Raw genomic sequence first — 13,053 nt, 5'->3', positions numbered from 1 at the left:
TCCTGCTTTGTATTGATTTAATTCTTAACGAAAAGTACATATTTATATGTAATAAATAATTTCTCACTGAAACACCTTTTTCCGTCACACTGACTCGTTTATCGGATCATTATAAGGCAAGCAATACGAAAACTCATCGAGAAAATCTCTGGATTTGATTTGAAGGGTATCATTGTTGTGTATATTCTCTTTCAAATAAGGATTCTTTAATTCTTTGCTAAAAGTTATTTATGCATCTTAATTATACAACTTTTAAAACTATATAAATTCGGAATATATCATTTATTTCTTTCACGTGTTAAAACTAGGTTACCTTGTTGACTAATTTCAGCCTGTTGTAGGCTATCCTCAGAACTGGGTGGTCTTGGTTTTCGCGCCTTTTGATTATGCTTCCTGTGGGAGTGTGTTTGTGTAGTGTAATGTGAAGTCAAAAAGTGTGCGTGTTCTGAAATTGAGTTGTGTATTGAGGATTTCATGGGGATGTATTTTTGTGTGTGTGTATATTTAGTATTGTTCTAGTGTTTTAGTTTCTAGTTTTTTGGTTGAATAATGTAGAATTTCCATGTCTGTATTTATGTTGCTGTAAATGTGGTTACCATTTGTGATGTATTCTGCGTATGTGCAATTGTCTTGTGATTTTTCTATGGCTGTGATGTGTTCTTTGTAACGTGTTTTAAATGATCTGTCTGTCTGTCTGTCCTATGTAGAAGTGGTTGGAGATGTTGCATTTGAGTTTGTATATGCCTGTGTGGTTGTATTTGTTAGTTTGTGTGGTTTGTGTGTTGAAATGCTTTTGTAGAGTGTTTTTCGTTCTGGATGCTATGTTGTAATTTAACTTCTTGAATGAGGTTGCAATTTTATGTGTTTTTTTGTTTTCGTATGTTAGTGTAATATTATATTATATCATGTGCATTATTCCGAAATCTTACCTCCCTCCACATCGGCGGAATCCTACTTTTACCCAAATATGGACATGAGATAAGATGAAGAATGCAATACTCTGTTATATCATTTTTATCTTATCATTTATTCGTCATAGCTCTTATAGAGTTGTAAATTGCGGTAGATTAACATTTCTTCACATTAATCATGTAAACTGAATGACTTTAATAGATTTATCTCATGCCAATACACTTTACGCTATATTCATAAATCTGGAATAATTGAAAATCCATTTATATATAAAATTACAGCGTATGATTTGTCATAAACAACTAGTATAAGGACGGAGTTGCGCAATAAGAGACTAACCGCCAAAAACATGCTTTCGAGATACTGACTATTGAAATAAATCTGGTTTTTATAAAACATTTTATGCAATAAATATTGGAACATACTATTCATACTGTTACAAAAAATAGCACTAGTAATACTAAAAAAATGCTAACCGATTTTTAATAACAGTCCAGCAGTTGATTTAATATTTAAAAGCAAAATAAATAAATAAATTTTAAGCAATAAACTAATTTTGCTTATAAATAGCAACAAACTGCAGATATCGCGTTCTTGCTTTTTATCGAGTCAAATAATTCAGCCAACAACAGATTTGTCCAAATATTTCAGTTTTTTCAAATTGTCGGTTGGTCTATTGTGACGTAACTTCGTCCAATTGTTAATAATGAAGAAAAATGTGGCAGGGGATTGGAGGAAATCCCTGTGATTCCGTGTAACGTCTATACAGAAATTAGGATAAATAAATATGATTTGATATAACATTTCAATATATCTAATAAATGTATTGAAATAAGCTGTGAATGACAGGCAGTCCAATGGTGGTGGTGGTGGTGGTGGTGGTGGTGGTGGTGGTGGTGGTGGTGGTGGTGGTGGTGGTAAAACAGAATGCAATATTACAGGGCAAGGAAAGAACTGTTTTTGTTCCACAAAAAATTGACAATTAACTGATAAATAGCCACATGAAATTCTCCCGCGACTGCTGTTGTTATTAATTTATCCGTCTCCTTTTAAGTAGTGTGAAGCTTATACAGGGACATGTATTACTAACATTTTAATATTAACCTGTCTATACCTTTAGAGAACCGGAAACACCGCTTGCTCCCCCCTCCAAGACTGGAGTTCGATGATACTGGCGTAAAACACAAATCACTCTACTAGGTATAGGAAGGAAGAAAAGTAATTCATCCATTTACGCAAACTAGGAAATATCGCGATTTTGAGTTTGATAATTTTCATTAGGTTTTTCTTTAATCAAAGTACAGTACTGTATTAAGAATAAGTGTTTTTACTCACGAAGTGAGTTATCCATGCGAACGTATTCATTATGCAGTGTATATTATACTGTCTACAGCACATTAGCGTACAATATAGAGAAAGAAGTCAAATTGAAAAATAATCATAATATGAATATTTAAACACAATTTTGAAAATGGTGGCCGTTCATTTCGATACAGGCTTCAGTTCTTTTGTGCATATTATCGCACTATAGACTATTGCATCTAATTCCAATTGCCAGTTTCGTCCTTCGTACTAGTAACTCATGTTGAAATAATTCTGTACCTACTCTACGTACTGTAAATTCAATCTTCACTTCTGCCCGACCCGAAAATATAAAATTACTCAGACATGCTATCTACTGTCCGTCCAAGTGGTTATGCCGCAGGATTGTAGAAAGGGAGGAAATCACGTGACAGTTAATTATTTATCGAGGCCCTTTTATTTAAGTTAAATTAAACAGCTGTATAATATTACGTAAACTTCCAATTCCTAAGAGAAATTAATGTTTTCAGAAAAGAGCTAAGACAGCCCAGCTATTACAGAGGGGCGAGCAGAAGCAGGTGGGGGAAATCGGGATGCGACGTAGGCAAACGGACGACAGTGCCTGTGCGAAAATATGATTCAATATTGAAAGCTCTTTCGTCACTGGAAAACGCGAACATATTTCTGGAACGTACTATACTCAGTAACTCAGTACTGCTTACTATCTGCGGTCTTGGTTCTGTGTGGAGTTGGAACTTCCTTAGTAGAAGGGGTGGGAGTGAAGTACATTCAAAAACTCAGGTACAATAAAAATTGAAGTAAAAATAAAATGATGTCCCTGTATTAGCTTTCTATGGTTACGCCTCTGCCTGTTTTATTCGGCTGAGAAGCTTTTGTCATCTAGTCTACTGTCAAAAAATCTGAAAGTTAGAATTTATAAAACAGTTATATTACCGGTTGTTCTGTATGGTTGTGGAACTTGGACAGTCACTTTCAGAGATGAACAGATATTAAGGGTGTTTGATAATAAGGTTCTTAGAAAAATATTTGGGGCTAAGAGGGATGAAGTTACAGGAGAATGGAGAAAGTTACACAATGGAGAACTGCACGCATTGTATTCTTCACCTGACATAATTAAGAACATTAAATCCAGACGTTTGAGATGGGCAGTGCATGTAGCACGTATGGACGAATCCAGAAATGTATACAGAATGTTAGTTAGGAGACCGGGTGGGAAAAGACCTTTGGGGAGGCCGAGACGTAGATGGAAGGATAATATTAAAATGGATTTGAGGGAGGTAGGATATGATGATAGAGACTGGATTAGGCCTAATCTTGAACAGGATAGGGACCGATGGCGAGCTTATGTGAGGGCGGAAATGAACCTACGGGTTCCTTAAAAGCTATTTGTAAGTTACAACTGTACTTGTGCACACGTCTGTTTCGCGTCCATATCAAAACACAATTAAATGACATTTTTTTAACATATTGCAAACTTCCCTACCAAGTAGGTTATATACAATATATTGTATAGGCCTATATGTATATAGGAAAGGATTCGTTCGCATTGTTCATCGGATCTAACGTAAGTATTTCCATGGCAACGCGAGTGTAATTTCCGTTCTACAAATTAAGGCTGGTTCACAATAAACCTGGAACCGAAACGACAACAAGAACGAGAACGGAAATATTGTTAAAATAAATGTATTTAAATGTGAGCATTCACAATTAACTGTCGTAAATGCTTACATTTAAATACATTTATTTTAACAATATTTCCGTTCTCGTTCTCGTTGTCGTTTCCGTTCCCGGTTTATTGTGAACCAGCCTTTATCCTTTGAAGAGGTGGAATATTCAAATATCTTGTAGCAACAGTATCAAAATATAAATAAATTAAACGCAGAATAAATATGGGAAAAGCCTGCTATTTATTCGGTTGAGAAGCTTGTGTCATCTAGTCTAGTTTAAAAAAAAACTGAAAGTTAGAAATTTATAGAATAGTAAAGTTATATCACCGGTTATTGTGATAGTTGTGAAACTTGGACTCTCACTTTGAGAGAGGAACAGAAGTTAAGAGTGTTCGAGAATAAGGTGCTTGGGAAAATTTGTGGTGTTTGGCCAAAATATGATTACTCCAGAAAGCCTGTTTCGATACAAGCAATTTTATTTTCACTTTTCCTATACAAGTCATAATTCTAGTTTACATATAAATGTGAATGAAATTAACAAGATTAGATGGAGATATCACGGCTATACCAAACGAAAGAGAACTGTTTTTTCTTTAGTTCTGCGCTTTCAGCTAAAAAGGCCACTTTTGGAGTTATGATGTTCTGACCAAACACCACAGAAATATTTGGGGCTAAGAGGGACGAAGTTACAGGAGAATTAAAAACGTTACACAACGCAGAGCTGGATGCATTATATTCGTCACCTAACATAATTAGGAACATTAAATCCAGACTCTTGAGATGAGCAGTGCATGTAGCACGTATGGGTGAATCCAGAAATGCATACAGAGTGTTAGTTGGGAGGCCAGAGGGAAAAAGACTTTTGGGGAGGCCGAGACATAGATGAGAGGATACTATTAAAATGGATTTGAGGAAGTTGGGATATACTGCTAGGGACTGGATTAATCTTGCTCAGAATAGGGACCGATGCACAGTGGGCCAGAATTCAAATCTAGCAGGAAAATATTGAATTTTTGAATGTTTTAAATAGCGTTTTCTCGCTATGTAGTCTGGAAGTACTAAAACTGATCTTCATAAATCTGTATGCCATCATTTAATACCGAGCGAAATGGCAACAGGGCTGGCTGCTAAAAGTCGCTAAGTGTAAGAACCCGAGCGCCGAGCGCCAGACGGTTTATGGCGGTAGTGATGTGAGGGTGATCTGTGTGTTGTTGATGTGGAGAAAAGTGTCTTTCTGTGATGGAAGTGTTAACAAAAGGTTCGTACTTCCTATTTCCATTATTCATACTTCAATTGTATACGTGAAATATTACCAGGGATGCGTTAAACATAGCTTTAAAATATTGCGGAATTATGTCCTTACTTCATTTTAAATTAGAGATATAAAAAATGCTGCACCAGGTGTCACCTTAAAATCTACATCAGATTATAAAGCAATCCTTACAGTTTATTACAAAAGTTAAGATTTGCTTGCGTTTTTCTTATATTTGTGTTTTTATTTCAGAGTTAGATCCCCATATCCAGTCCACTGTGACTAGGATGGACTTGAACGAGGTGTTGACTACTAAAAAAGGGTCTACTCAAACTCTCACTGATTTCGTAGTGACAGAATTAGAAATACAACATTGTTCCAAGAATATTATACGGTGTGTCGAAAAAGTTGTGCGCACATTTAGAAGTAATTTAGAAAAACGCCTGAAACAGTGCTCCAGGAAAAAGGACAGGTTTTTGCGTAAAGATTCGGAATGGTTAGTGAAATCAATGGACCACGGACATTCTCCTTCCTTCCCTCTACTTTTACCATATACCTGACCGGTTACTCCAGACTCTTTCTTCTCTCCATTAATAAATTATTGTCAATATTTTAGTAAAACCTGAAAATGTAAAAGGGGAATTAAATACATTGTAAATTCACAGGGCTAACGGCTTCAAAGCTGGATACCTGGTTCAAATAAAGTGCATTGGTACAAAATTTAACATGGAGGCATGGGATAATTACTCTGCTTGCCATTAAAATTTCACTTTAATTTATGTGTCCCCAATTTAAAAAAAGGACATCAAATTTCCCAAAAGAGTTCTACAATAAATAAAAACTCGCCAAATGTCCAAGGATTTAATTCCATCTGTTTCAGGAGTAGGTAGACCTCAAAAATTGTTTGAAGAAAGTGGCATGAGAGCAAGAATTAAACATGTAGGGTATGGTCTCTGAAAGATCAGCGTTCTTAAAGTGAATTAGTTCTAGCTACTCAATTGTCTTTGCGGGGTTCAGGGAAAAGAGATGCAACATACGTTCTACAACAAATCACCACAAATTACTCCAAAAAGAGCATCAAAGTATACGATAGCCTATAAGAAATCTCCAACTTTACCAAGACCATATACACCAGAGAAAGCATTACAATTTTTAATATATAACGTCACCAAACGTAAATACAATGTGCAGTGTTACCTATAGGTTTCCCCAAGAAGCCCAAGAAGCTAGACATTAGAACATTAGAAAGATCTGTGAAGATTATTCAAGAAAATTTTCACGAATTCAAACAATGTAGGATATCTTAAATCATCTTCTTGTAACTCCTGATCCTATCATATCAAGTATTTATCCGTTTTAAGAAAATAAGAATTTCTTTCCCGCTGAAGTGCGACAAATGTTGAAGGAACTCCATACTTATAGTACAAGTGAAGACATGCGTGTGACAAGAGGGAAGGATGATGAAGCGGACAAGAGCAACTGCAGCTGGAAGAGGAGAAGGGGGAGGAGGAAGAGAAAGAGGAAGGAAGATAAGGAGGACGATGATGCAGACGATGACTCCTCCTAATAGAGAATATTGGAAACTATAAGTTCACGAAAAGAACAAGTGATATAATCAAGTACCTAGTAGGCTCCATGAAAATAGTTATTCAAACTCGCACTCATAGCTCATTACTACGGATAACAATTCCATACTGGCTTATTATTATTCCATAAGCTCTTAGAAATCATTATTTAGTAAAACAGAATCATTTAAAATTATATTCCATACTTATTTAATTTTTTCCCGCTAGATTTGAATTCTGGCCCACTGTGCGATGGCGGTCTTATGTGAGGGCGACAATGAACATCCGGATTTTCTTAAAGCCATTTGTAAGTAACTATCCTTCCATTTTTTTGCTGTTGATAGAAGTTAAATGTGAAAATTAAATGTGTTGAAAACAAGAATCTGTCCGTTAACCCTTAACAGATTTATAAGATAATTTAATCTCTGGAAAGGCAACAAAAACTATCTTGACACATTTGTTTCTCTGTAAGAAGTTTCGAAATATAGTCATCTATTTACCAGAATGTTAATTGCTGTGAAACTTTTGAGTCTTTACTGAAAGCACATAATGTCGTAGCATAAACAAGAAAGATGTTTCCATTTCTTACGGATGAAAATTCAATCTTGTTTATGTATCATAATGATCATCGGCCTTCTGAGGAATGGACCGCTTCGCCCGTTTCGTATACTCTAGTAATAATTTTGAATCAATACTTGGACATAAACAAGTAGCTAGACTCTGATTATGTGGATAGAATAAAGTAAGATCGCAGTCTAAGACAAACATAAGTCGAAGGATATGAATGAAGTGCCTTTGGGGGAAAGAAAAATCTTCATTTCCTTACAGGTACTCGAGCCAGTGGTAGCGGGATTTGAATCGAGTCACATTACTACTGGTATATTTATATCCAGTAGGCTAATTACATATTAAATAATGAGTTCTCCATGGATATTTCACTTTACAAATTTCGAAATGAGACTAGAATATGCCATTAGGAAAGTTCAGGATAACAGAGAGAATTTTGAATTGAATGGGTTACATCAGCTTCTTGTCTATGCGGATGACGTGAATATGTTACGAGAAAATCCACAAACGGTTAGGGAAAACACGGAAATTTTACTTGAAGCAAGTAAAGCGATAGGTTTGGAAACATATCCCGAAAAGAGAAAGTAACTTATATGATTATGTCTCGTGACCAGAATATTGTGCGAAATGGAAATATAAAATTGGAGATTTATCCTTCGAAGAGGTAGAAAAATTCAAATATCTTGGAGCAACAGTAACAAAGATGAATGACACTCGGGAGGAAATTAAACGTAGAATAAATATGGGAAATGCCTATTATTATTCGGTTGAGAAGCTTTTGTCATCTAGTCTGCTGTCAAAAAATCTGAAAGTTAAAATTTATAAAACAGTTATATTACCGGTTGTTCTGTATGGTTGTGAAACTTGGACTCTCACTTTGAGAGAGGAACAGAAATTAAGAGTATTCGAGAATAAGTTTCTTAGGAAAATTTTTAGGGCTAAGAGGCATGAAGTTACAGGAGAATGGAGAAAGTTACACAACGGAGAACTGCACGCATTGTATTCTTCACCTGACATAATTAGGAACATTAAATCCAGACGTTTGAGATGGGCAGGGCATGTAGCACGTATGGACGAATCCAAGAATGCATATAGAGTGTTACTTGGGAGGCCGGAGGGGAAAAGACCTTTGGGGAGGCCGAGACGTAGATGGGAGGATAATATTAAAATGGATTTGAGAGAGGTTGGATATGATGATAGAGACTGGATTAATCTTGCACAGAGTAGTGACCGATGGCGGGCTTATGTGAGGGCGGCAATGAACCTGCGGGTTCCTTAAAACCCATTTGTAAGTGAGTAAGACTCGAGATGTTCAAAGTTCTCGAACATGTTCGTATTTTAGCATCGTAAGAAATATATTTACGAATTTTTAACTAATAACAAGATCGTAGACAACATCATGTAAAGTAAGTCGTTCAATAAAGAGATGAAATAATTTTTTTCCTGAGGACTCGGACACTAATATTTTAAGGGACGAAGTAGTTTACGAAAAAACATATATTTCATGTTTCTTTATTCATTACTTCTTTAATTTTCCTACAATTTCTCAGGCGCTTCAATTCTGTCTACTATAATTTCTTGATAGGGGACTGATTGAAGTTCAAAATCACTCTATTGACTTCTTTCGAAATTGTAGTCTCTGCTGAACGCAAGTGCTGACTTCGTCCTTCAGTTCAGTGAGGATACAGTGCTTCTAGGTATAATATATACACTGGATTAAAAGCAGGTTGGAACTTATTTTACAATTTATTACAATTTTGGAAAGGCTGAGTATAATTCGTCATTGTTCCTGCAATAACTCCTGTGTGACATATTTATTGATTTTCAGAGTTATGCTCTATTAAATAACATAAATAGTGATACAGCAAATAATAAAATCTCCTATATGTAATTATATTTCTTTGTTTCGAAAATGTAAGAATTTAAAGTCTCCTATGTACGGCTGCCAAAGGATGAATAAATGTGTTTTTTCTTCCTGAAAAATGTTACATTTTGCACATAGGAGTTATTGCAGGAACAACGACATTACACATCCATTATTTCATCCTTTCATCTATCCTCCACTCATCCATTCGTTAATCCTTTCATTAGTTTCATCCCCTCATCCATTGGTTCATCCTTTCTTCTATGCATCCACTGATCCATTCGATAATCCTTTTATCTATCCATTCACTCATCCATTAGTTTGTCCTTTCATCTATCCATTCACTAATCCGTTCGATAATCCTTTCATCTATCCATCCACTCGCCATTGGTTCATCCTTTCATCTATCCATTCACTGATCCATTCGATAATCCTTTCATCTATTCATCTCACCATTGGTCCATCCTTTCACCTATCCATCCATTCATCCATTCGTTCATATTTTCATCTATCCATCCACTCATCCATTCGTTCATCCTTTCATCTATCCATCCACGCATCCATTCGTTCATATTTTAATCTACCCATCCATTCATCCATTCGTTCATATTTTCATCTATCCATCCACTCATCCATTCGTTCATCCTTTCAGCCATCCATCCACGCATCCATTCGTTCATATTTTAATCTACCCATCCATTCATCCATTCGTTCATATTTTCATCTATCCATCCACTCATCCATTCTTTCATCCTTTCATCTATCCATCAACGCATCCATTCGTTCATATTTTAATCTACCCATCCATTCATCCATTCGTTCATATTTTCATCTATCCATCCACTCATCCATTCGTTCATCCTTTCATCTATCCATCCACGCATCCATTCGTTCATATTTTAATCTACCCATCCATTCATCCATTCGTTCATATTTTCATCTATCCATCCACTCATCCATTCGTTCATCCTTTCATCTATCCATCCACGCATCCATTCGTTCATATTTTAATCTACCCATCCATTCATCCATTCGTTCATATTTTCATCTATCCATCCACTCATCCATTCGTTCATCCTTTCAGCTATCCATCCACGCATCCATTCGTTCATATTTTAATCTACCCATCCATTCATCCATTCGTTCATATTTTCATCTATACATCCACTCATCCATTCGTTCATATTTTCATCTATCCATTCACTCATCCATTCGTTCAACCTTTGATCTATCCTCCACTCATCCATTCGTTAAACCTTTCATCTATCCATCCACGCATCCATTAGTTCATCCTTTCATCCATCCAACTACTGATCATTCAATAATCCTTTCATCTATCCATCCACTGATCCATTCGATAATCCTTTCATCTATCCATCTACTCACCATTGGTTCATCCTTTCATCTATCCATTCACTAATCCATTCGATAATCCTTTCATCTATCCATCCACTCATCAATTGGTTCATCCTTTCATCTAACCATCCACTCATCCTTTCGTTAATCCTTTCATCTAACTAATCATTCATCCATTTGTTCATCATTTCATATGTCCATTCACTCATTCATTCGTTCATGCTTTCATCCATCCATCCATGCATCCATCCATCCAATGATCATTCGATAATCCTTTCATCTATTCAGCCAATCATCCATTCATTCATCGTTTCTTCTATCCATCCACTCATTCTTTCGTTCATCCTTTCAACTATCCGTCGATTCATCCATTCATCTATCCATGGACTCATTCATTCGTTCATACTTCCATCTATCCAACCACTAATCCATTAGCCCATCCTTCCATGTATCCATCCACTCATTCATTCGTTTATGCTTTCACCTGTTTAATGACAAGTCCATTTGTTTATCCATCCAACCGTTCATTCATTTGTTCTTTCGTCCGTCCGTCCGTCCGTCCATCCGTCCACCTACCCATTCGTTCATCCATCTCTGCCTGCCACCTGTGGAGTAACGGTCAGCGCGTCTGGCCGCGAAACCAGGCGAAACCAGGTGGCCCTGGTTCGATTCCCGGTCGGGGCAAGTTACCTGGTCGAGGTTTTTTCCGGGGTTTTCCCGTAACACAATATGAGCAAATGCTGGGTAACTTTCGGTGTTGGACCCCGGACTCATTTCACCGGCGTTATCACCTTCATTTCATTCAGACGCTAAATAACCTAGATGTTGATAAAGCGTCGTAAAATAACCTACTAAAAAATCTCTGCCTGCCTGCCTACTTGTCCCTCTGTGCATTGTCTGATTAATCCATATATCTATCGAACCATCCTTCCGTCTACCCACTCTCCTTTCATTCGTTCATTCTTTCGTTGATTCATTCCTTCTCCTGTCCATTAATTCAGTCATCCAACCCTTCATTTGTTCCTTCATTTATCCACGTATACATAAAGTATGTTATCTATTAGCTCACCCGTTCTTCAACGACTCACCCGTTTATTTATCCATCCAGTCATGAATACTTTATCGTCGATATATTTATCCAATAATTTATTTTTCGCATACCGATCCGATTATCTACCAATCCATTCATTCAGCTATCTGTCTGCCAACTCATTCGTCCATTCAGCCATTCATTTATTTATTTGTTCATTCTCTTATTTAGCCATTCAATTCCCATTCATTCATTATACTTAATATTTTCGTTTATAAATTTATTCTTCCAGAAATTCCATTATTCACTTATGCGTTCATCAATTAAATACTTAATTATTAATTTATTTATTAATTAATTCTCACTAGTCAGTGTACTCATCCATACATGCTTTCAACTTATTTTGCCGTCCAACAATTTATTTATGTATTAATTATCAATTTACCGATAATTTTTGTTAATTCATCCCTGTGTTTTTATTCATCCACTTCTTTATTTATTTTTAACCATCCCTTCATTTGTTCATGTAACCATTTATCTTTCTATTCGTCCATGCACTCCTTAATTAATTAATTAATTGAATTATTCATCCATTCATCGATTTTTTTCAGTCGTCAGTCTTCCCGTTCTTTCATTTATTCGTCCATTCAACCAACCATCTCTCTCGTAGATCAATTGAAATTCTCCTAATCTAGTAGGGTCTGCCGAGAATTGAATCGCGGTTTTTGTAGTGAGAATACAAAAACTGATTGAAGTAGCCTAAAGTAGAGGCCGTCAACCAATCTACCTCATAATCTGAAATATATTTAAAAATTTGTTCCCGTTATCAATATTCACACGCCATAGAAGACAGAAAATCTTCAAATATCGAAGTAACCACGTAATCTAAGTGCTTGAATCTTCCTATGGCTCAGTAGGAACTCACGTTGTAGGTCCCAAGTCCTATAATTGGGAATTCCTGCTGGCTGCTCAGCCTCACGGTCGGCACCATTGCGCACAGTTGATGTATCGTCTACTCTGTGTAGGTTAAACAATATGAAAGCTGCAGCATGCTCGGCATGCGTGACTTTTATCAAGGAGTTGATATCCAGATCAGTCATTACTATCTCTTCTTTGACAGCTTTGCCTGCACTGTTAGCTGATAAAATACTGAAGTGGAATCCTATCTTGAAATGAAATACTTACGTTATTGCTGTGTCACTTCATTCACTAGTGTCAACTGATTATAAAATGCAATACTATTTTGTGGAAGTTGCTGCGAGAAGTTTAATGATCAATAGAGTGTGATCCCAAAATTCGCTCAGTCCATTTAGCCATTTTATATTTTTATATTTATATACGCTGACAGGCACAAAAAAGCAACGCTTAATTTTTTTTAACTAAGATTTATTCTGTATCTCTGAATATCATCTCGTTCGTTTATGGTACAGTATTAAGTTATAATCAAATTTAAATGTCTGTTTATTAAAAAACAGTTTACTTTTATAACAATTTAATTCAATTTTGGCAAGAACATA

The 13,053-nt window shown here is 36.0% G+C and overlaps 1 pseudogene; it reads right to left on the bottom strand.

Moving 5' to 3' along the window:
* LOC138701447 (uncharacterized) overlaps positions 1-12,619 on the bottom strand; it is a 51,799-nt pseudogene extending 39,180 nt beyond the window's left edge.
* Between the last annotated feature and the right edge of the window lie 434 nt (positions 12,620-13,053).

The sequence above is a fragment of the Periplaneta americana genome, chromosome 1 (genome assembly GCF_040183065.1).
Source record: "Periplaneta americana isolate PAMFEO1 chromosome 1, P.americana_PAMFEO1_priV1, whole genome shotgun sequence".
NCBI classification, from domain to species: Eukaryota; Metazoa; Arthropoda; class Insecta; order Blattodea; family Blattidae; genus Periplaneta; species Periplaneta americana.
Note: the sequence above shows the minus strand (reverse complement) of the source record. Positions and strands in the feature narration are given on the sequence as shown.